The sequence below is a fragment of the Triturus cristatus genome, chromosome 2_2 (assembly GCF_964204655.1).
Source record: "Triturus cristatus chromosome 2_2, aTriCri1.1, whole genome shotgun sequence".
Taxonomy (NCBI): Eukaryota; Metazoa; Chordata; class Amphibia; order Caudata; family Salamandridae; genus Triturus; species Triturus cristatus.
Window position 1 is genome coordinate 241,242,494 of NC_140582.1, and position 26,377 is coordinate 241,268,870.

Sequence of the window (26,377 nt, forward strand, 5' to 3'; positions counted from 1 at the left end):
ATTAAAAACACTGACAACAAAAATGGACCTTCTTCTAAACAAATACGTCTTGCACTTCTCTATCATTGTTGGCGACCTAAACACCCGTGAGTTAGGGAACTTGAAAATCCACTCCCTACCACACACCAAAGGTGCCCTCTTGCAGCAATTTGTTCACTCTCAAAACGTGGTTTCCACACACAGTGTCAAGATAGCCACGGAACCTTGCTGGCTCCCTCTCCACACTTTTAAGGACAAGTCCACAATCGACTACATCTTCATTTCAGTCAACCTGGTCCCTCACTTTAACAACTTTGAAGTGCTTAACAGGGGTGAGAGCGACCACAGACCTCTGAGGGTTACCTTTCAGCTAAATGGGAAATCTGCACCGCAATTGGAAACAATAGGGGCCTCTACTGGAGAAGAGCATCACAAAGTCCTGTGCAGAATAAAATGGTCCACACACCTTGGCCCAAAACCTTTGGAGTGGACACCATACAAAGAGTTGTACCCTACAAATGTGTGCACAGCTACCCCCCCCCCACCCACGGAGCACTGGAAAGCACTTTTAGTGGAATCAAAACATGCTCTAGGGATGCGACCTGGAATCACTCAAGCCCAGGTTACCAACACTTACCGTCCTTCGCTGCCAACCAAACCATGGGGACCTCAGCAAATCAAACGCAGCCTCTCTTAAAGGCCTTGAAGTCCAGAAGAAAAGGAACCAAAGGCACTCAAACTCAGGTAATAACAGTTCTTCGCGCTGAGCACAGAAAGAAAGTTTTGGAGACACGAGCTAAGAAAATTGAGGCAGAACGTGTGAAAATATTTACCTTCCTTAAGAACGGGGTCACACCCAACTCTGAAAGCACATTAATCAACTTAATAACACCGGACAGACAAAGGGGAACGGAGTGGCATCTACTGAGTGGGTCAAACACAAACACGCAAACCAGCTATACTCAACCCATCAGAACACGTCCCATACTTGTCTACAAAAACCCTCTCCAGTATCAAGGAATGCTGACAAACACCTAATATCACAGAGGCCGAAGTAACCATTCTGATAAAAAAAATGAGGACAGATGGAGCTCCTGGTCCTAATGGGGTCCCTGCATCAGTGTTTAAAGCCTCTCATGCATTTTGGGCAGAACAGCTCACACCACTCTTTAAGTACGCTTTCGCCTCATCCACCGTCCCATCGTCATGGACAGGTTCTATACCTTCCCCCATCTACAAAAAAGGGGACAGTTCGAAACCAGAAAACTATCGGCTTATTGCCCTATTAGACATCGAAGCGAAAGCATATGCAAGGATACTGCTGAAAGACCTAGAAGCTTGGGCAAAAGAAAATACCATCCTTCGTTTTTTTCAATCCGGTTTTAGGCCTGAAAGTTCTGCCACACATAACATCATAGCACTGGGGCAATTGTTACATCGAGCAACCCAGCCATCACAATTACCACTTCTGCGCTGTTTCATGGACTACAGTGCAGCTTTTGACCGGGTTGATTGAGGAAAATTGTGGGAAAAACTGGACTCCTGGCCAATCCCCCAACAATTGCTAAAGGCAATAATTGCATTACACCAGGGGACTAGACCAGCCAAACGACCGTAACAGCTAAGGTACCAACCAATAACGGCCTGAAACAAGGATGCGTCCTTGCCCCTTTACTTTTTAATCTCTATACAGCCGACATGAGAAAAGCCCTGGAAGGGGCAAGTTTATTAACACCAAGGCTGGGGAAAGTACAGCTCCAAATCCTTCAGTACCCTGATGACATTGTAATAATGGATCATACCCGGACTGGCGTACAGAAAGCCCTAAACGCCCTAAATGCCTTATACAGGTATAATAAATAAAAAAACCTTTTGGCGAGCCAGGAGAAGACCAGAATATTCATTTGTGGGAAGTACCACCGAAAGAAAACAGCACAACTTCAACTCAAAACATGCACATGCTATAACTACTTGGGCATCAGGCTATCGGAAGGGGCAAAACCAACAGTCCAAATGAAACACCTAAGAAGTAAGGGGGCCGGCATTATTTACAGTCTGAGACGTCTAAACCAGCATCTACACAGTCCAACAGCAGAACCTATTCTGAAAGTTTTAAGAGATAAACTTATCCCATCTTTTAACTATGGTCACCTGGCTTTTCCCGGGGCCTACAATAAGCTCCTCATGAACCTCCAAATTTCTGCCTACAAAAAGATCCTGGCTCTCCCAGGACAGGCTAGGAGAGCCAGAGTAAGGCTGGAGCTGGGACTCACTCGTCCGGATATCACAGCCTCAGGGGACATATTAAAATACTATATTGGCACGTTGCAAGCTCCTCCAACTTCACTGAAAGCGCAAATTAAAACAATCTTTAAAGAGGGAGGCTCTCCCTGGCAGGTCCAGTTGGCAGCAGCTATAAGCCTACTCGAAATAGAAGTCCAAAATCTGCACAATCAGGATATCCCGGTTATAGCCTGGCAAAAGACAGTGATCAAACAGGTCAAGAGAATATCCTTTGAAAGGGATTTGGAAAACCCACACCATCAACCAAACCTTTTCACACTGGATGCCTCTTACATTCCGGGAACACCGCAGCCCTACTTTGAGCAGGCTCTGTCAGCCCGCCTCGTAAAAGAATCACTTATGTGAGACTTCTAGCACTGCCTATTGTGGACTTTAATCCTTCCTGGGCCCGGCAAGACAATTTAGTCACCTGTCGTTTCTGCAGTTAGTATCGAGAATCTTGGCTTCATCTGTTGTGTTGCTGCCCGAAGTTAGCCAGTGAGCGGCACCGCCTGGTACTCCCAATTTGCAGGACCTACAGCCTTGGTCGATGCTGAGAAGTGTCAGACTTGTGCTTCTCTGCAAACACAGTGAAAACCATGGCCCGACTGGGGAAATTCATTGACGCACTTCGGGCCGCACTGACATAAAACATTAAAGACACAAGAAGTTCTCAGTCGGCCATAAAGCAAGAGTGCCTATGATCAAACATCTTCCAAAGTTCGATGCACCAGCACATTAGTTTCAGCTTTGTTAATAGTTTTTTAAAAAGTTTTATCTTATGCTTAGCCTTTTAGCAAACCTTGTGAGTTTTAACCTTTTTACTTTTCTCATTTATAGTACGCTGTAATGATAGCATATTGTAACGATTTTAATTAATTGAACAATAAAGTAAGATAAGATATACCTGTTAAAAATTCGGATTGGATATTCTGTCCTTAATATTCTGTGCCATTGATATTCTGGTTTATGAAATGTGATTCTATGTGAAGGAATATGTGGATTTTTTTAAAGAGACATTAAAAAGCACACTTAGGACCTGATTACAACTTTGGCGGTGCAGTGCCAGGTCTGCCCTGCAGCCGCACCAGCAAAGCCATGGTCAGGCCGCCGCCCAGATTTGAAGTTTTTTCCTGTCTGCTTTTTCTTGGCATTCCCATAGTGGTGCTTATCAAAATGGCCATCGCAATGGTAACTAACTCTGGGCGTAGTTCGCATAGTAGCGCTACGCATAGCTACGCGAAGTGCACTTCGCACTACGCGAGCTACGCGTAGCACTGCGCGAACTGCGTAGTGTGGTAGAGAAACGCTGCTCGCAATGTTTGCACAGTGTCGGATGCTTGTCCGCACTGTGCAATCATTGCAAACGGCATCTTACACAGTGCAAGCGGTTGTTTTCTGCCGCTCGAGTAGATTTTTACTTGAGCGGCAGTTTTCTCAGCTCGGATTGGTAGTTTCTCATCGCGAGCGGTCACGAGCATACGCGACCACTCGCAATGAAAAACTGACCTCCCCACGTTGAGAATCTCGTCAGGAGGCTTATTTTCCACGCTCGCGATCAGCAACTTGATGTCGCTGATCGCGAACGAGGAAAAAGTCTCCCCGGGATGTCATTTTGCTTGCTCGCGGTCGCCAACTTGACGTTGAGGACCGCGAGCGAGCAAAAAATGCCAACTATGCTACGCAATGCGTTTTTGTACTGTGCTATGTGCAATTTGCGTAGCGCATACTTGCGCAAACTACGCCAACTACGCGAGCGTAGCGTAGTTTTCTGCCCAGGGCTAATGGTAATGGTAACGTCAAAACAGCTCCTGCACGGCATGGGAGTTCATAGAAGAAGAGAGGGAAGGTGCACTTCATCAATAGTTGTAGTAACCAGACATTTGTAATTCAAAAGTCTTTTTTTCGTTTTCTTTATTATTCGAAGTTGATTGACATGGAAACGGCACACAGCCAACGCGTTTCGTTCCCTTGTGCCTTGGGAACTTCGTCAGGGCTGTAATAATCATAAAACCACCCATGAATACGCAATAATAACACGAACACATATATAACACAAAATACATATTACATGGGAAGACATAGTATGTGCAAAAAAAGAGAAACCAAACATGTACATAACGATGAATATGTCACAAACAATCAAAAGAATCACCATTTTGACAAAAACAAAAAAATAACCACAAATACAATATGTTAATGACCCAAAATCAAAAACAAACGACATAAAATGAGCTAAAAGCACAAACAAAATGAGACAAAATTTGATTAACGTACAAATATAAATATGTATATAAAAAAGTGCAACAATAGGTACAGACACAGTCATATTCCTTTTGACGATCAAAAACTGGCATTACAGCCAACACATATGCTATCTTAAAAGAAGGGGGCAAAGACATCTCCTTTTTGAGAAATTAGAAAGCATGATAAGAGAAAAATGAGGGAGAAGCAACATAGAGAAACAGAAGATGGATGAAGGAAAAAGGATCTTATTTATATGGAGAGTGAAAATATCAGTCAATGCAAGTAGCCAAAAACCGAGAACAAGGGGGAGGGAGAAGGGGCAAGGGGGGGGTGCGGGGGGGGGTGGGGAAAGGGAAAAAGGGGAGCTGCTCACCAATATGATTTCAAGAGATATTTGCGGTAAGAACCCCTCAATCCATGTGATGTGGATCCTTATGTTTCCAAAGGATTCTTACGTGCAACCAAAGCCCGCAAATGAAACCTGTGAACATGAAGCATAAGGAAGCTGCTGTCCAGTAGTGTAACATAAGACAGCTTAAGAAAGCATCACAATAGGACCATAAATATCACTAATGCACATTCTCTAATGATTAGAAAAATAGTGTCATCCAGGCATCTCACCTTAGTAGGTGTAAAAGAAACATCCAATATAAGGACACTTCGGTTATTGAGCAGTTCTGAGTATGCGGGAATTATCCCAGGAATTATCTGTTGATAGGAAAGAAAGGGGCAGCATAGTGAGCAAATTAATTACACTGAAAACAGTCTTTCTCATTTATAGTACGCTGTAATGATAGCATATTGTAACGATTTTAATTAATTGAACAATAAAGTAAGATAAGATATACCTGTTAAAAATTCGGATTGGATATTCTGTCCTTAATATTCTGTGCCATTGATATTCTGGTTTATGAAATGTGATTCTATGTGAAGGAATATGTGGATTTTTTTAAAGAGACATTAAAAAGCACACTTAGGACCTGATTACAACTTTGGCGGTGCAGTGCCAGGTCTGCCCTGCAGCCGCACCAGCAAAGCCATGGTCAGGCCGCCGCCCAGATTTGAAGTTTTTTCCTGTCTGCTTTTTCTTGGCATTCCCATAGTGGTGCTTATCAAAATGGCCATCGCAATGGTAACTAACTCTGGGCGTAGTTCGCATAGTAGCGCTACGCATAGCTACGCGAAGTGCACTTCGCACTACGCGAGCTACGCGTAGCACTGCGCGAACTGCGTAGTGTGGTAGAGAAACGCTGCTCGCAATGTTTGCACAGTGTCGGATGCTTGTCCGCACTGTGCAATCATTGCAAACGGCATCTTACACAGTGCAAGCGGTTGTTTTCTGCCGCTCGAGTAGATTTTTACTTGAGCGGCAGTTTTCTCAGCTCGGATTGGTAGTTTCTCATCGCGAGCGGTCACGAGCATACGCGACCACTCGCAATGAAAAACTGACCTCCCCACGTTGAGAATCTCGTCAGGAGGCTTATTTTCCACGCTCGCGATCAGCAACTTGATGTCGCTGATCGCGAACGAGGAAAAAGTCTCCCCGGGATGTCATTTTGCTTGCTCGCGGTCGCCAACTTGACGTTGAGGACCGCGAGCGAGCAAAAAATGCCAACTATGCTACGCAATGCGTTTTTGTACTGTGCTATGTGCAATTTGCGTAGCGCATACTTGCGCAAACTACGCCAACTACGCGAGCGTAGCGTAGTTTTCTGCCCAGGGCTAATGGTAACGTCAAAAACAGCTCCTGCACGGCATGGACTTAAAAAGCCCATGCCATGCAGGAACTGGGGTGCATGCACACGGGGGGCACATGTTGTGCCCCCCTGCATGCACCCCAGGGTGCAGAGGCACAAGGGACCCCTGGCAGTTGTGGCATTGCAATGGTGGTCCGACCGCCCAATTTGTAATGGGGCAGTTGGACCACCAGTGCGACGGGATCTGTAACATGGCACCACCGTGAGTCTGGACCTCCAGACTCATGATCAGGCCCTTAGTAGTTTGTTTTGGAATCTGGCCCTAAATGTGCAGGATAACACATATACATGAGAAGGTATGGTGATTTGTGGACATTTCTCCAGGAGGCAAACACCGACTCACCCTCGATAATAATGCATTTCCCATTGGAGATTAATGCTTTCTTTCCTTCTTAACTGGGGGTTCCCTTCCCAGTCTGCAGATAGACATTTCACTACCTACAGCTGCAGCATTATTTGATTCGGTGCTGCAATGTAGGCGGCGACATATCATTCGGCAGGAATATCGCAGCCTCAAGTCGGCATACCGGTATCGACAATCAAATTAACTAAGGATTTACTTTGCAATGGAGTCTCAAACACGTGCTCTTTCTACTCTCCTCTTTCTGTCTACATTTTAGGGATACAGAACATCTTGATTGCTGGCAAACCTTGTGTAGATTGTAATACACATCTGAAAGTATTTTAATGCGTTTGTGAAAATAAAGGAGCAACACATGTTTTTATTCAGTTTTGTATCTCATATGGGTCCCAGTGGTGCTATGTTTTGCAAAATGCGTGGATGAGGATTATAAACCTTGTTTGCAGATGTTTCAGTTCTTTAACAAATAATAGTGTCATCGTAGTCTGTCAATCATCATTTATTATTTTAGTAAGCCTTTGATTTTGAGACTGATACACTGGCCATTAAAATGTACAATCGAAATAGACATAGACTAGAAATAATGTGAGATGATAATTGGACTATGCATTGCTTTAATGTATATACATTCTTCTAGACATGTATGGTGTTGGTGAAGACACCTATTTCTGGGTTTCAAGCATTTGTCAGATACTGTATTTGTGAAGCACTCTTTCAAGAAAAGGACATCCTTGCTCTGAATAACACATTTTTATATACTGTGTTCAAGTGTGTTCATTTTCCAGACCTAAAACTGGAATTAAAGCGGACAGACCTGCAAGAACTTGAACCTGTGACTCTGAGGTCAAGAACCGAAACCTGGAGTGGATGGAGCAAGCCTCCAGATGCGGTCTGAAAATGGACTGAACCTTTTATATTTCTAAGAAATGTACAAGAAAAACACATGCTGATTTACCATTCTATTGTTTGATATATTTTAGTTGTCCTTGAATTGCCTTGAATTGTTTCTGTGTTTAATGTCACGTGCTTGAGAAAATAAAAATATGTTCTGTGCAAAGTGTATTTGACTCTTTTTGTCATCACTAAAACTAAGGGGCATAATTACAAGCCCCTATCGCCACCAAAGCGTCACTTTCAGTGACTTAACGCTGCCTTGTAAATAAAGCATCCTTTCACGCTGTGTTTAGCGTGAAAGGGAGGGCAATGGGTGCGTGGTAGGCATTCCACCGCAACACCCTTTGAATTTGAAGCTGCCCCCTATTTACAAGTGTAGCGTAAATAGGAGGCAACGCCAAAATTAAGACCAGAAAAAACCTGGTCTTAAACAGGCAAAACAAGGAGAAATGCTTTATTTCTCCCCATTGTTGCTGTTTCCATAAGTGCTGCCTTGTGCAGCACACATAGAAACAGCAAAGTGCCTATGATGGTTTATGTGCAGGAAGGCCCTCCTTCCTGCACATAGACAACCTTTTTAAAAATATGCTGTTGTGCAATTTTTGTGTGTGCAGCACACATAGAAGTTACAAAACAACATTTAAAGATTATTTATGTGCAGGAAGGGAGACCTTCCTGCACAGAAACAATCTTCCAACCAACGCAGACACCCTTGCCTTATGGTGCAAGGTTGCCTTCATTGGCGCTAGGCAGCTAAACTCAGCACCAGCACTATGGAAAATGCAGGGGTGCACCGCAATCTTGTGGATACCGCACATCCCTGCGTTTTCAGAATGAAGAAGTGTGGCGTTAGCAATAGATTTTTAACGCACGCTTCTCCATTCTGCTGCAAATATGCCCCTAAGTCTTTCAGTGAGTAGGCCTAAATTGAGCATGCAATGTTTAGGGTAAGGTTCCAGTTTGTCAACCTGGATTTTTTAGATTGGTGTACTTCGCAGACTAACTTTATTGGTTTCCATAGAAAAGAGCTTTAACTCTTTCATGTGGAAATGGCTTACTTTCTAATGTTTTACACTCAGATTGCAGATTAACTTATTTATTGCTGCCTCTTTTTCATTTAAATGACCCTCTCCCTACTTTCCATCCGCTGAATAACTCCCCTCTCTGAACACAGTCTACTCTAAGTCACTTGCATATTTAGCTTAATAACTCAGGGTCCTCTTACGATGGCGGGCGGACAAAGTCTGCCTGCCATCGCCACGGAGCCAGGGACCAACCGCCGAAGTGGCGGCGGTCCCGCCATATGCATTAGGATGCGCCCGCCACACTGGCTGGCGCATCCTGGGCCAAATACAATGTGGGTGGATCTGTTGGCTGCAGACCCACTCGCAATGCATACAAACTGTGCACAGCATTGCCATGCACTACGTGGCAGGCACCACGTGGTGCCTGCCACGCAGTGCATGGCAATGACCGGGGTACCATAGGTACCCCTCATGTGCACCCCCACCAGCCCAACACCCTGGGGGCCCGCAATGGGCCCCCATAAGCAGGAACCGCATGCCTTTCCATAGCAGCAACGCCGCCATGGAAAGGTGATTTACCACCTGAACCATACTATGGATGGCGGTGTCTTGCAGACACCACCACCATGTTATGCCCTTTTTCTGCCTGGTCGACTGGCGGAAAAGCAGCGGACGGTCTTTCCGTCCGCAGCGGACGCCCCAGTTATACTAATATGGCGGGGGTCAATCAGGCAAGGATGGTGGGCAAATCGCCCCCGCCGGCCCAGCGGTGGCTCCTCATCCGTTGTATAAAAGTTAGATATAAATGGAATTAAAAAACAATGCTAGTTGAAAAAGTTTTCTCCCATTATTTTTCTAAATCACTGCATGAAAAAGTTACCATGATTTATAACTTTCAAATGTTGCCTCTCCTTAGTTTAATTTGACTGACCCTCTCCGTGTCTTTCAACTTATGCATATCTCCTGTCTTTAGAGCCTAGTTGCAAACTGCATTTTGGAGTACATAATGTAGTGGTTTGTCAGGTCTTAATTATTTAATTAGGACATATGCATAAATGCAACCTTGAAGAATAGCAGCCAAATATAGATACACTCTGGCAACGCAGAGTAAACTAATGAATACTTCATCCCCAAAATTATTAGATCTGCCTCCATTTCCCCCCAGCACGGGGCATAAAGTAGTATACAAAAACCTGGGCTGCAGCGGCACAGTGTGCATGGAATCTACGTCTGCTCATAATTTCTCATTCCATATACCAGTCCATCATTATTTTGCATTCCATGACACCTCACTGTGGACGCAACCATATGCAACTCAGTCTTGACCCTGCTCCAGTGGGAATAGTCCAGCCCAAACTGCCAGACCAGGTACTCCCTGAACTGAAACACAAGCAACCCAAGACCAGATTCTCCCTCATTAAGGCTCATCAGTCGGGCCTAGCTAGGCTCCAGTGGCACAACATGCACAGGATCCACGTCTGGGAAGACCAGTCCCACTTAGAGCGTCACACTGAAGTATACAAAAAAGTGATGGATGGCATGCTTTAATTAATCTCAGCCCATTGATAATTACTCAGAGCAACATTAAAGTTTTTAGATATTTTCGCACACCATGGTACCTCAGTTTGAACTTGGCCATAATCAAAATAATCTCAACCCTGCTTCAATGGGAACAGTCCGATCCAAACTGCCAGACTAGGTACTCCTTAGAGTGGCACACAAGCAATCCAAGACAGGGTTTGCCCTTATTAGGGCTCATCTGTTGGGTATAGCTGGGTTTCAGTGGTACTGTGTGCACAGGTCCCACATCAGGCCATACACATCTCACTTAGGGTGTCATACTGAAGTATACAAAAAAGTGATGGATGGAATGCTTGAATAAATCTTAGGTCATAATGTAGGCAACAAATGAGAGGAAAAGAGGAGCTTCAAACACAGCAAGCATCTATTTAGCAAAGAAAATTATATTGTTTTAAGAAACATGTAATTGGATATTAGAGTAAGCATTATCACATCATAACTCAACACCATATTAAGTGATTATGGAAGTAAGCATTGTCAGAAAAGATTGGTTGTGATAATACTAGAGCATACACATCTACACACCTAACTTGGGTCAAAATGAGGATATTTTATTCAATTTAACATAATGCAGATGTAGACTCAGACAACTGATGTTGCTCTCCTTCTTCTAGCTGTCCTGCTATGACTTCTCTTCTTACATGGAGAGGAAGTGTCCAAAACATCCTTGCTGTTTTCGGAGAAGGAAACAATTGATGCTTACCCTTATCCTTTATCCTTAATTTAGCACAAAATAGCATTGCATACTTCAGGGCATTTTGACAAAGCTTCTTATTGATTGCCAAAAAGGATCTCTTGGAGTCTTAGAGTCTTCAGTCTTCCAATATTTGTGGGTTCTGGGATGATCAGTTGTGTTATATTACATCATGATTTCCCAGGCACATATTTTTCATGTGAATCAGCTCAATCTTCTTTTTCATTTTCTGCAACTTTTCATTACCCCCTCTGCTATCGTGTACCACATCAGAGACTACTTTTTAGGTAGAGCCTCGCAGCACGCATGCGCTGTCTGCAAAACCTGTTGTATTTGATAAAGGACTTTGCTCCCGCTTGCTGCTTAACATTGGTTCAGTCCAGTTTCGTCTTCTTTGCTGCCTTCTAATTGGGTCACACAGCACTACGTCACTTCCATTTTTTCAGAGGAGCACTGCCCAAGTGCAGTTTCATTACGCTTGCCTTGCTTTTCTGCTGTTTTGGGAGAACTCTTTTTTAAATGCTGCTTTCCGCTCATCCTTTTTTCGCCTGTCACTTTCAGCCCATCTTTTAGCTCTCCGCATTTTTTTATTATTTTGCTTATAGTTTTTGGGAAGAGAACATAAGAGCCAGGCTACCGTGACAGCTCTTTTAGACAATGGTACGGCCAAAGCTTGGCCGCATTAGTCTCACACGTCATATATTGAACTCCAAATGGCTGTCTAAACTCCTGGGTCACTCACTTTGTGCTAGTTTATCCACCTTTCACGCGTGAAGCAGATTCTGTACACATATTATCTGTTTCAGAAATCTATAACATCGATGCCATCTGTGCCCTGCTCTCGCCAGGCATACCCTAGGAAACAAAATCTTTCTGAAATGCAGCCACTCTCCCCGCTAGCCCCCACCCATCCATCCACATCACAAACAGCACTGTTGGGTTGAGAAAGGTTTCCATTGTTGCTAATATAAATGGAGGCAAATAACCTTTCAATGCATGTAGCACTAATGCCACACTATTACACAATCATATAAGAAATACATATCGTTGCTAATATGGTTGCAGATTTCTCCTCACATTTCCTATTAAATTCATTTGGAGCAAATACATGTGCAAAATTAATCATGGCCACCATTAAAAAATGTCAGACAGTGCAGCTCTAGAACAGATGGGTCACTTTTTACGGGTATTTTATCACATCACAATATTTAAATATCACGTACAGAGGCATTATTGTTGTACAATGCGTTGTTATATATTTGGAATTTGTATAACCTTTACCACCCTATCTGTGACCTCATTGTACTTTCAGAATGTGGATGACCATTGCTAGATAATATAGGTTTGACGGTGTCACCATTTTATTTACTTAATGCATTTTCTGATCACTTTCACAGTGCACAGCCTCCCACAGGGAAAAGTTTACTGACTGCTGCAGGATCTCATCTCCTGCAAAGACAGAGGCTCATGATAGTTCCTTGCTTTTTATTTTCTTTTTATATATTTCAACAACATTCTACAGCTGACGCTGTGCACACTTTTTATGACTCCTTTCAACAATGGCCGCTTTGTGATGAGTCATCAGTGGTGGAAGGGAAGTCAATTTTCCATGTTAGTGGCTAAGGCCGGATGAGCAGTCTCGTGTTCCCACTGCTCTCCGTCCGGGTTATCCTATCTGTTTGGCTCCTCTCCTCACCTATAGCGCCAGAGCCAGCCCTCCACAACATAGTGGAGTTTCACATGTTCGGATCAGTGAGGTTGGGAATGGCTGCCTCTTTCCTGGCCCAGCAAGAGAGCATGATAGCAGATATCAACAATGACAAGGGCAGGTATGTTCATCTTCTCACCCTTCCTCCATATCCTAAGACCCCTTTGCATTCTGTAACTGATACTCCTTCCCTGAACTACCTACTAGTCCCTATTCACCTATATCCACTTTCCCTCCCCTTCTAAATAACTTCCTGACCCATTGGTCCACCATGTCTACTGATCCTTACAATCCACTCACCTGCTCCCACATCCCAGAACTCCTCCGCTAATGTACTTAGGCCCATTATGCCACCCCTCCATGTCTTTCATTTCAACCTCCCCCACCAAAGAACAAACATGGCATCTAATGCAGTATTTCTTTCACCGATTATTTATTTCTGCTGCCTCCGATACAAGTGCTTTCCAAGTAGTCAGAGGGTGTCTTCCGGAACAGCAATGTCACTACGCGTGCCTCGCGCAAAATGCGACCAAAGCAAGCATGCCACAAACTCAGTGAAAGACATTGTAATTTATAACTCCAATAGCTCAAACTTTAGCAAATGCAAGACCAATTTGAATTACAAATGCTTGTTGTACCATGGTAGATTGTTTGTCCAGGAGATCTTTCACAAGCAGAGCCGGCTCAAAATTGTCACTTTTTTTCAGTTGAAAAGAGAGTTTATTGAGACATAATAAAGCATAGAAATAGAAAACAATATAATCCAAATAATTATGCAACGAATACGACATAACGAAACAGTGCAGTTCATCTGTAAAAAGAAAAACTATACACGGTTTGAAATATGAAAATGTTGGTTGTACAGCCAGAAGAAAACAAATGTATTACATACATAACTATATTAACAAGCAGGGTACTTAATTATATTAAACAAAAATAAAAGGAAAGTCAGGAAGGGTGAGGGACTGCTTGTTGGGCGGGTGTACGTGCAAAGGAACGTCGTGCATTATCGTCCAAAAACTATGTAACAGGAGACCACAAGATATGAAGCTTTAGGGTTAAAGACATGGGAGAAATGTAACTTGTGTCCGCTCTATGATTATAGCAAACTGTATACCACCAAGCTTGAAAAGATAACTTAGAGAAGTATTTCCAATTCTTGGTGATCTGTTGAAAAGCAGCCGCCAACAACAGATCCAAAATACGTGTGTCACAAGAGAATGAGCGCCAAGCTTCAGATAGACTACCTAGAAAGATATTTGAGAAAGAAAGGGGAACTGTAGCTTGAAAAATTAAGTTTACCTGAATCCAAACCTGTTTCCAGAAGCATAACACGGAGGGGCATGAAATAAGTACATGTTTTAAATCCGCCTGCACCAGAGAACACGTCCAGCATGAGTCAGATGTAGCCAGATTCATTGTGTGCAAAAGTGTAGGAGTCAAAAAAAGTCTTTCTATATATATATATAAAAAGGACTGCATGGTGTTTGCTGCTCTAGATGATTTCCTGATCTAGGACCAAATTTCTGTCCAGAGAGGGACTGACCAGTTAACCTCCATATCCAACTCCCGAGATAATTCTGTCTTTCATTTGGCCCTCTTAGAATCAGAAATGAGTAAGTAGGAATAAATAGTAGATGCTCTGGGAGTAGAATGCAACAGAGTGGACCAGTGATTAGCAGGGGAAGATGTCGAAGACAGAGATAGTTGGCACTGCTCATAAGTGCTACAAAGGGCACAGGGCAATATTTATATATGCTCTCAAACGCCAAGGGAAGACCAAATTGCTGACAAACTTGAGAAAAGGTTAAAAAAGTATTATGTTCAAAAAGTCGGCGTACCCAAATTAAGCCTATATTTCTACAGGATTTCCAGTAAATGGGTTTAATATTATCTAATATAGATTTATTATGCCAAATGTTGGAACTAAGAAAGGTATCAATGTCCATGGAAGTATTATGAAGGATGGAGTCTAAGGGCCCGATTCACAGAACTAACTTAAGAAAAAATCCTAAACTTACTACCATTTTGGTATTCACAGAAGGCACTTACACATTTTGGTATTCACAGAAGGCACTTACTCATTTCGGTATTCACAGAGGTTATGAGTCCTAACTTTAGGACTCCTATATGCCTTCTGTGAATACCGAAAGTCTTAAAGTTAGGATTTTTCTCAGTTTAGGAGTAGTAAAGTTAGGAGTCCTAACTTTACTGCTCCGAAACTGAGAAAAATCCTGACTTTAACACTTTTGATATTCACAGAAGGCATTTTGGAGTCCTAAAGTTAGGAGTCCTAACTTTACTACTCCTAAACTGAGAAAAATCCTAACTTTAAGACTTTCGGTATTTACAGAAGGCATTTAGGAGTCCTGAAGTTAGGAGTCCTAACTTCTATGAATACCGAAATGAGTAAGTGCCTTCTGTGAATACCAAAATGAGTAAGTGCCTTCTGTGAATACCAAAATAGTAGTAAGTTAAGGATTTTGTCTCAAGTTAGTTCTGTGAATCGGGCCCTAATAATTTACAGGAATGCTTACGAATAGGTGTAGAGAGAGATTGTGGCTCACGAGTGAAGGATAAATATTCCTTAAAAGAGAAAGGGAGGAGGAAAGTCTTTTCCACTTCAACCCATAATGGATATACCAAGGAGGAATTAGAGAGCCACCTAGAAGTTTGATGTAATAATAATGCCTTTGGTATTTAGGACAGTCTGGGAACCAGAGGAAGAACCTGAGAGTGAGAAAGAGGTTATGAGACTTTGCAATTTGTGGAGGGTTAACTTGGCAAAATGTTAATAAAATTCAGCAGCAAACCCATTAGGGCCAGGCGCTTTGCCTTTTTTGAGTGTGTTCAATGCAGTGTGTAATTCAGTTTGCGAAACATCTGTTTCTAACAATGAACGGTCAATGCACTTATCTACAGGTCTATGAATAGATGAAAGATATTGAGAAATGTTTAGGTCAGAAGTTACATTGTCAGGTGTATATAAAAATTCATAGTACCGAACAAATTCATCCAAAATTTTAGAATCCTTATATCATGGTGTTTGAGTTGCAGCCGTAATTGCTTCAATATTACATTTATTATTCTTAACCTTAAGGTAATTCGCCAATAATTTACCCAACTTATTCTGACCACCATGGAACTTTGCGCTAGACTTTAGCAAAATAACAAAGCATTATCTGTAGATTCCTTGTAAAATTGGAGTTTAGTGCGAATAAGTTCTGATAAACATTCTTTTGATTTGGATGTATTAAAGGAATGTTCAGTCTCTTTATCTGTGCCAAAAGATCAGTTGTATGAATACGAGATGCCTTCCGTTTGTTTAGAAACATATGTGATAATAAAATCATGTGCTGTTGCTTTAAAAGCATCCCAAATAACGTGAAAAGGGATGTTATCAGATTGGTTAAAGTGGACATAATATTGGAAAAACAACTCAAAGGAGGAGGTAAAATTGGGATCTAAAAGGAGTGAGTTTTTAAAATGCCATCTGCAAGGAGTACGAGAGCAAAAAGGTAAATCCAATTGAAGGGAAATAGGGCCATGATTGGATATTAGAATTGCTCCAATATCCGCAGAACATAGAGATTGTGAGATATTGTGTGATACAAAAAAGTAGTCAATACGAGATTGAGTTTGATGAACAGGGGAGAAGTAAGTGTATTCTCTCAAAGTGGTTGCAGATTCGGCAGGCATCTATTAATTTCCATTGCTCAATGGTATGGACAAAATGTTTGTGAGTATTATTTGGTATAAAGGTAACCATAGAGTTACAACTGATAAAGGGGTCTACTATCTGATTACAGTCACAAGCCAAAATAAAGTTCTCTTCAGGGTACTTTACAAGATTTTGATTCAGGTCAAACTAGAAATGGGAATCATTGACAGAAGGGGCATGGAGGTTTAACAAAGAGACTTGAAACTTTCCAATCAGTTATGTAGGATATCGCCATCTACCTACATCATCAGATTCCTGGGAAATCACCTTAGCACACAAGGATTAATGACATAAAGTAATAACCCTGTTTTTTATACAATTTTGTGGGGAGAAAAATATGTCACCTACCCATTCCCTCTTCAATTTTAGGGACTCCTGCTCTGTAAGGTGCGACTCCTAAATTAAAGCTATATTGGCACCCAGATTAGACACATGGTACAAGACATGTTGTCTTTTGATAGGAGACTTTAAACCTCTGACATTCCAAGAAATGATGTTTAAAGACATAAACAAATTTCATAAAGTAAAAAATTCAACAATTCATACCAAACTAGGAAAAGAAAATATATAGACTGCAAAATGACATGAATATACTAAACAACCATAAAGCAAAGGTGATAAAGAATAGAAAAGAAAAAGAGAAGAAGAAGAAGCAATAAAGCAATAGGAGAAAGAAATAATGAAAGAGAAAGAAGAATCCATAAAACAATAAGGAATACATTAGTAACAAGAAAGATGACGAGCAAAACATACATATGAAGAGTAGCATTCCAAGGAAGGGTGGAGGGGATGAGGCCACAAGGAACAGATGGTACGTCGAGAGTCCATGGGGAGAGCATGAGAGGAGCACAGCACATATTACATAATACAGGGAAGACCACAGAGATGAATGAGATACTTGCAAGAAAAGTAAATAAATATTAATATTCAATACTAACAGTAGCAGTGTTAAAGGAGATGAAGACTCCTGAACGCTCAACATGGAGCAACAGAAAGTTGATCAAAATATAACATACATTTTATACAACCATCATAACTCTGAATCAAGGATTCCTAAGAAAAAAACAGGATAACATAAGTGAACACCACTTAAGAAGCAGATGGTTCTAAGGTGGATATATTTTCAGTCTTGAAAGCATTGATGAAGATCATCAGTTTAACAGGATCTTCATCTGTAGTAGTCTTGTTTTTGTAAGTAGCTTCCAATTGGCAAGGGTGAAATTAGCCAAAACGAGCTCCAAGTAAACAAAGATCAGATCTCAGATTAAGGAACTTCTCAAGCCTGTCATCAGTAGTCTTAACGTAGTCCTGGGAGAACAATAAAGGATTTCCTGACCAACAAACTCGTTTTAGTGATTTGGACTTTAAGCATGGACTTTAAGGAGTTTAGTATATTCAAGAAAGTACATAATGACTCCTCTTGGATTACGTGCGTGGAAAACAGTTGTTGACTTACGACCTAACCTATGGGCCGGTTCAATATTAAGATGGGTATCCTCAGGCATATTCAAAAGCTTGGGAAGGAAGTACTTTAGAAAAGAGATAGGTTCAGAGCCTTCTGATCCCTCGGGCAAACCATAAAGGAGGAGATTATGCTTTCTGCTCCTGTTTTCCATGTTTTGGACATGTTATTGAAGAGAGGAGATCTGGGTTTGAAGAGAATGTATTTTGATGGTAGTGGAACTAAAGGATTAAGCCTTTCCTCCATTTGGGACCATTTATCGGTAAGATGCTGCAACTTAGAGTTGGTTTCCTCCATAAATGTTTTTAAGGCACGCATCTCTTCCAAAAAGAGCTGCATGGATAAAACTGGAGGAGATTTTGTAGGGGAGAGAGGATTCTTTTTCAGTCACTTGATAGTAGCCTTCCCGGCATTGGATGAAATAGGGGTTCCGTTGGAGCCAGATGAAGAACTACCTTTATGCAAAGAAACCAAAGCTTCCTCCATATTTGAACACTTGGAGAAAATGGTGACGTTCTAAATGAACTAATGAGCCGAAGGTGAAAGTGAGGAGTTTGCTTTTCTCAAACTTCCCAGTATATGGGAGGATGGCTATTAAAATCTCTGATATCACCAAAATCCAGCACCCCAGTGTGAAAAAATACACTCTTGCGTTATGTTTGAGGAATATAAGAGAGCTGCCCATATAGACAAAAGTTATGAGGAAAAAAACACTCTCATAATGAAAATGCGAAAAAATCTTTGAAGAAGTAGGTGTGAGACAGTACACAAAATAAATACCAAAAAGCAGGAGCAGAGCAAGACTAAGCACCTTCAATATCATCAGGTTTGTGAGAAAAAAAAATAGAAAGTAATTGTTGGCACCTGAAATAGTTTACTTAATTTCGGAGAGAGAGCATTCCCTCAAGCAGCAGCTGAGCAGACAAAGTGGTGGCCGACAAAGTGATGTAGGCCGAGCCATCAACTAAAACAAAAGCTTTGCGGTAGATTGAAATGCAACTAAATGAAAGAAAATGATGTCCGGTCTCCCAGCATCGCCGTTGCTCACGCTGGGCTAACAGAAGTCGCAGGCAGAGCCGTAAAAGTGCTCACATCCTGCACCAACTCCCGGAGGTCTACCCAGATGCTGCCATCTTCCGTGGGCTCCAAGCTACACCCCTGCACCAGGCGCTTTTAAATTGTAAATTATTGCTAAACACAACGCCCCCAGTCTTAGAGGTAGCAGATTCCCCGCTGCACACATGCTGTGCCACATGTGAGATCCATTGCATTTTGGGCAGTGCAATTGTAGTGTTGGCGGTCTTGAACAAGGACTCACAACCAAGCAGTCATCACACCACTTCCACACCGATCAGCTGTTCACAGTACCAGGAGATTTAAGTGAGTAATACAGCCATACTGGGCCCTAAACTGACTGAGGCTCTCACACCACTAGGCCAATGTCACCTGCCCCTTGATTGAGCGCCCAAAGCCTCACCAGCAGCACCTGCCATTCCTGGCCTTCAGTGGCCCTCAGGTGCCATTGTTTCAGCCTCAAGCACCAGCAGCGTTGTTGCTATTCGGACTGATGGTTGTAGGCAAATGATCAAGATGGACCTTTGCCCTCACGCTCTCGTTGACTTCTGTCACTGACTTCAAGCACCAGTTTACTCAGTGCTTAGCTCAGAATGTAAGATAAGGAAACCTAATTAAGAAGCCTGCAGTAGCTTTTAACGTAAGAGACCATTTGCTGCACAGCTTACCAGCGCCTTGCGCAAAAGTCTCACATGGTCTGAAGGGTAGAGATGAAGAGTTGTATTACAGGGTCCCCGTTAACCCCCATTTGGCTTGTAACAGCTTTTATTCATGAGCGAGAAGGCAGGTGAGAGAATGTGGCGTAACCTTCTGCCTGCTTGTGACATACAATGAAGCTGCTCACAGCTCCCCCATGAGCACCATCATTTGCAGCTCATTTCACCCTTGACTCTAGCTTGCTATGGACGTTACTGCTGCACACTGCAACAACTAAAGCTGTACCATGTGTGGCAGGGAGAATTAGAAAACCTGCAAGTTTTGTTGCCCTTTGGTTGCTTGATGTAAGGTTTGAGTGAGAGCCAAGACGTAAATCCAACCATTATACTCTTGCAAAGGCATTTTCATTTTCGGCTTCTTTTTCTGCCTTGGCACCCCTTCACGTGCTGATGACAACCACTCTCCCGGTTCAATTCAGGGCACCATGGAAGGATTTGCAGATGGAGGTCATTCTGCAACTCTGGCTTAGAAAAGCCAGCTATTTCGTATTTAACTTTTCAATTACAGGATCTAGAAGTTGAGAGGGATATTTACTAATTTTTCACGCAATGTAAGGAAATCCTGCACTGCGCTGCATGAAAGGGAGACTCCAGAAATGTGCCATATCTGCTAAGATACGATGCATTTCTGCTGTCCCCTAGTGCTACAGCACTGTGTGCTGCTCAGCGCTAACACAGGCACCCTTGCACCCTCGCGCATGGGTACCTGCGTTGCAGGCAGGAAGGCATATCTTCCTTCACAAAACAATCCTTAAAGGCATTTTACTTTTTTTATGTGTGCTGTAAGATGCAGTACACATAAAAAGAGAAAGTAAAAGAAAATTAAAGATATTTCTCCTTGTTACGACTGGTTCAGGGAGGTAAAGCATTTTAGCGCAATCATTGCTTTACTAACCTTAGTAAATCTGAGATTGTGTCAAACTCCACGGGTAGATGCAAGTTAATGCCCGACTTTGCATCAATGTTTTAGTTATTAAAATAAATAAAGTATACAGCTAAAAGCATACACAGGCTTGGCCTGATCAGTTATACTGCATTGTAGCTAGATTTTAAATCATCAGGCAAATTCATAAGCATTAGGTCTCTGAATATAACATTTATCATAACCAATCAGTACTGCATCTATTTCTGAAGATATGAAGAAGGGAAAGCACAAAGGATAAGAAAAAAAATCTCACTGGTTACAAAATGAGGGATTCAGATAAAGGGAAGGATAGGTGTAATATTGTGGCAGTGACGTAACTGGTTCTCGCTGCTAAAACCCTGACCCACTCGGAGAAGGGTGTATTTATTTGTTACCCACGCTGCGGTTGCATTTGGTGTCTTCCCCATCACATGTTAAGTAGGCAATAAAAGTGATGGCTGAGCAGGAGGGTCAGGTAGACCACGAGAGTGGTGCAGATAACTCAATCTACATTGTGCATTTTTCTCACTTATTCTGTGGCCTAACTACAGGTGCTCATCAGTCTCACTAACAGGCCTGGGCTGTGAGCGCCAGCGTGTCGGCTGCGCCCCGACACAACAGAAGGCACAGGAAAAAGTGACTTGGGGTGGAAGTAGGAGGGAGTAGGGCGGGTAATTTTAGAACAAGAATAGTCTTATCAGGTAAGTCAAAGAATGTGTTCATAAAAATAGTGGTGAGAAAGGTATGCATGGTAATAAGAAAGCAAGTGAAGAGATGCACTCCACTCCTCTCTCTCGGATTATATCATGCATATGCTGCATTCCGTCGCAGAACATAAAATATATATTGGGATATTTTACGAGCTCTTTTGCATCGCTCTTGCACCACGCAACGTGGTCCAAGAGCAACACAAATCAAAAATGCTATTTATTAAGCCAAGCAAGGCCACCTTGCGTGGGCCTCGAGTAATGCAATGCAATGCAAATCGCTGCGCTGCATTATTCTGCACCAGGGAGGCGTTTCCATGGGCATTGCGTGGGTGTTCCGACACAACATCCATGGATTGTGATACATTCCCAGATTTATCATAAGTGATCAACATGGGAATGAGCCAAAAACCTATGGCTCCGCTGGTGAGGCGTAACGAAAAGAAATATGTTTATTTCTCCTTGATTTTTCCTCTTTCTATGTGTGCTGCATTTTGCATCACACATAGAAAGAGGAAAATGCCTCAGGAAATGTTTTTGTGCAGGACAGTGTCCCTTCCTGCACAAAAACAATCCTCCATACAACACAGGCACCCTTGCACCATGGTGCAAGGGTACCTGCATTGGTGCTAGGTAGAAAAAGGGTGTAAGCACAGGAGCAAACGCAGGAATGCACTGTATTGCCTCTAATACAGCACATTCCTGCCATTTTCTTGCCAGCTTTTCTTCCAGGACATCACACTTATCGTGAATCCCTTTTTGATTAATCTCAGAGATCTCAAATTTCGAGAGGCTATCTTGTCTCAAGCTCAGAAACATCAGTTCAACCTGACTCTGCCCCCTCAACTCCTTGTGTCTCTTCCATATTTCACCATCCAAGGTACTGCCACTACCTTGAGGTTGGCTGGCACCTGAAGTTGACACAATGGGAAAGATGGCTGTGGTAAGGTGGGAATTGGCATTTCTGTCTGTCCCCTGTATTTCACACTGGTTGTCACACTGACCATCCCCGCTTTGTTCATTAGCTAATGGGGCAAATCGATTTTCCAATTGCAGGGGGGCCGAATTTATCTGGGTAACCTTATTTCCTCCTCCTTTAGGGGTTGGGATATGCTCCATTATTTTAAAATAAGAGGTAAGGGACGGGGCAGGTTTTATCAGAATTCGCGTTGCCTTATCACCACACCATTTTAGTCTCCCCCCAGTTTTTGTTGCTTTTCTTTTTGAAGAAACTAGTACCACCTCCCTAGCCACCTGTTCTCTGCCCGCACTAGTTGTGCTGCCTCTGTTTTTTGCCTTGGGGTGGGACCTTAGCTGATATCTGTTTTTATCTGGGTTGGGGAGGCTCCCTTAGAGTTAAAAATGCCCCTGCCTGCCCCCTCCAATACCTATAACCCCGCCCGTAGGCCACCTGTTTCTTCTATGGCTATGTCGTCTCCCCCCTCTCCCTCTTCCCTCTCTTTGTGGCACTGTAATGCCTTGGAGAGTGAGTCCCTTTCCATCGGCAAAGCCACTATTACCTTGATTTGTAGATTCTGCCACCTCCTGCGCCTTACCCCCTTGGATCGTGAGTCCAGGCAAAGTTTCTCACCCCGGCGTCCTCCACGACTCTTCCCAAGCTTTTTTACCACCCTTTCCTGCCAGTGGCTTGTTCTGACACTGCCTCCCACTGCCCGGAAACCAACCAGAGCTGAAGCTGACCTCGTCCTCCTCCAGAGGTCTGCTGCACGCCTCCAGGAGATGCTCTGCTCTGAACAAAGAGGAAGTACAAGGGGAGTGGACCTAGTTATAAGAAACAATGCAGGAATAAAAGTAGTTAAATACGAGAAAGATCAATCAGGGAGGTGGTTGGTGGCAACTATATCGATTCAGGACAGACCCTTGGTGTGTGCAGTATACTATGGGCCGAATGAAGAGAACCCGGGAGCACTTTCAAAACTTGAAGTTTGCTTGTTAGACACAACAGCACCGATTGTTATGGGAGGTGATTTTAACTTAGTTCTAAATAAGGAAATAGACCGCACCTCGAAAGTAAAATATAATACTCCCCCAAAAACATATGCAAGCTTAAAGAACATGATGAGAGAATTCAACATGCTGGATATTTGGCGTAGTAAGATGGGGAAAACCAGAGATTTTACTTTTTATAGCAAAAAGTACAGACATCACTCACGAATAGATTATTTCCTTATAGATAAGGAGTGTTTACAGAGATGAAGACAGTAAAACATATCCCTGCGATATTATCAGATCACTCAGCAGTGGCCATGACTCTGAGGTTGCAGCAAAAAGAGGCGCAGAGGAGGTGGACAATAGACAGGGTGATATTATTAAATGAAGAAGTGATCTGCGATTTTGGGAAAAAACGGATGAGTTTCTTTGATTCAATATGGGCACAGCTAAGGATCAGATAGTTTGGGAGTCTTTTAAAGCGTATCTAAGGGGGATAATCAGGTCCATAACGGTGGGGAGGAGAAAAGCTATGAAACAAGATGAAGAGAGAAAAATCAGAGAGATTAAAGAAAAAGAAGGAGAAGTGCAGAAAGCATCAATGGAAGGTGTAAGTAAAGCACCAGCATTAGCGAAAGAGCTGGAGGGCTTGCAGGCTGAGTTTCAGGCGCAGCTAGATAAGAAGCATTTAGATAGATGGAAAACAAGTAAGCTTCAGCATTTCGCATATGGGGAGAAGTGCAGTTCCTTACTGGCGTGGAAAGCTAAGGCAGATAAGGCAAGGAACACGATAAGGAATCTAATTAAAAGAGGGACAGTAGAAATCATTAAAGCGGACAAAGATATTTGTGAAGAAGATTGAAGTTTTATGAGTGAACTGTATAGCGAGGATATAATGCCAGGACAAGATAAAATAGAGAATTGGTAAAAAATGATAACACTCCACCAATTGACAGAGGAACAGAAGGCATTCCTAGAAGCAGGCATTACAGAAGCAGAAGTAAGGGTACAGTGCAAAAAAATGGCAAGGGGAAAGGCAGCAGGACCGGATGGTCTGCCGGTAGAGTTGTATCTATGCATTTTGGATAAAGTTGTGCCAATTTTAAAAACAATGTTCAATAAAATATATATAGATGGGGAAAATCTACCTAGCTCATGGGCAGAAGCAACAGTTACGCTAATATTAAAAACAAATAAAGATCCGCAGATGATTGATGCATATAGACCCATATCTTTATTAAATACAGATTATAAGGTATTCTCAGGCATAGTGGCATCACGGAATGCAAAGGTTATAAAGGGGGTTGTCCATTCTGACCAGAGGGGTTTTATACCAGGGAGGCAGTTGAACGAATTAACTTTCTAGATAATTGGGGCCATAGATATGACAGAAGTCTCAAAGGTCCCATTAACTGAAGTGGCAATAGATGCTGCCAAAGCTTTCAACCAAGTGAACTGGGCATACCTGTGGGAGACCATAAAAAGTTTTGGCATCATGAAAAACCTAGTTAAGACGTTGAAAAATCTATACCATAGCCCCAAGGCAAAGGTGCTGGTGAATGGGGACCTAACAGATTGGTTTAGCTTACAAGAGGGACAAGGCAGGGGTGTCCTATGTCTCCTCTTCTGTTTGGTTTGTATATTGAGCCTCTTGCTAACTGGCTCAGGGCGGATATCCAAATTTCTTCTTTTAGTTTTGGAGAGTTGGAAATTAAACTAGCTTTATATGCAGACGACATGCTCCTTTACACGACAAACGCTACTAGAAGCAATTCCTAGTTTAATGGAGAAGGTGGAGAGATTTGGCGAGAGCTCGGGGTATAAGATCAATAGGGAAAAAACAGAAATTATGGAGTGAAATCAGAGGGTGAGAAGCCAGGGAGTTAAAAATCAAATGAGATATTAAGGGATACAGCTAACTCAGAAACTGGAGGATATTCCCGTAGTGAACTGGAAAAGAGTCAGTAAGGAAGTAATGAGCTTACTTTCATGATGGGCAAACCTCCCTTTAAATATCTATGGGAGGGTAAACCTCGTAAAAATGATTATCCTACCAAAGATTACTTTCCTCTATAACTCAATCCCCCCGTCTTTCAAGACACAGAATGAAGATTCCATGCTATTCAGCATGGGCCCCAATCCGGGACTCTCCAGGCATTCCTGAATGCTTGAGAGATCAACTCAGCCAGCCTTTGAGAATGAGAGGTATAAATTACAGGGCAGATCTCAAAATGGAATCTAATTTAGTAAGCTGGGAAGTGCTCAATAACCTTACAAGAGGGACATTAATGAGGTTTAAATATTATCAGTTGTCCTCTTGGTGGGCGACTCAAAGCTGGTCCCAGGAGGAGGAAAATCGAAGCTGGATCAAGCGACAGGAACGGACAAGTGGAAGAAAGAAATATCTTTCTGGTATTGGGCCCTTTTGGAAGCGGAGGATAATGTAGAAACAGAAATTATAAATCTTTGGGGCAAAGAATATAGTGATGAAGATATCAAGAAACTCTGGTTGGAGTCGTTTGGCATGTTAGAGGCAGTAGTAAAACCTGCATCGCTTAAGAGGAACCACTTGTATACACCCTACAGAGTCTACTGGTCTCTACAAAAGTTATCTAAAGTCACAGGTAATACGTATAACTGTCCAAGGTGTAAGTATCCCGCAGCAGATGACCTACATATGTTTATGGAGTGTCCAAGACTTAGTTCTTATTGGATGGGGGTATGTAATTTTTTGGAAGAAGTGCTGGGGATACCAATGGAAGTACCAGTTTGATATTTTTGGGAATTATGAATGATTACCAGCTGAATGCACCCAGTTCTCAGTTTACGTTCTATGTGATAATTTTGGCGAGACAAGAGATATGCTGGCTGTGGAAATCAGAAACTTCCCCAACTTTTGCTGAATGCTTTTAAAGAACACTATTTACATCAGTGAATCAGACATGGCGTGCGACCGAAGAAGTAGAGACAGGATTTGGTCTGCACTGATGGGTTGGAGGGAGAAGGCAAGTGAGTCTAATGATTAAGCCAAGCATGCTGTTGGTCCAGGCCTCCTTAAAAACACTCCGGGGTCCCCACAAGTCAACAGGAGATGGAAATGGAAACAGCATCATCTTTGTGAGGAATCTCTGTTCTCTCTATCCCCCCCGAGGGTTGGTATAGGTTGGTATAGAGAGACAGGGGGAATCCAAACAAGAGTATTGGCAGAATGAAAACTAAAAAAAAGAAGAAAAAAAAGAAATGATTCCCAATGAACCTGGGGATTCCACTTCCTTGAAGCTTCATGTAACAGTGTAACAATAAGGAGTTTACCA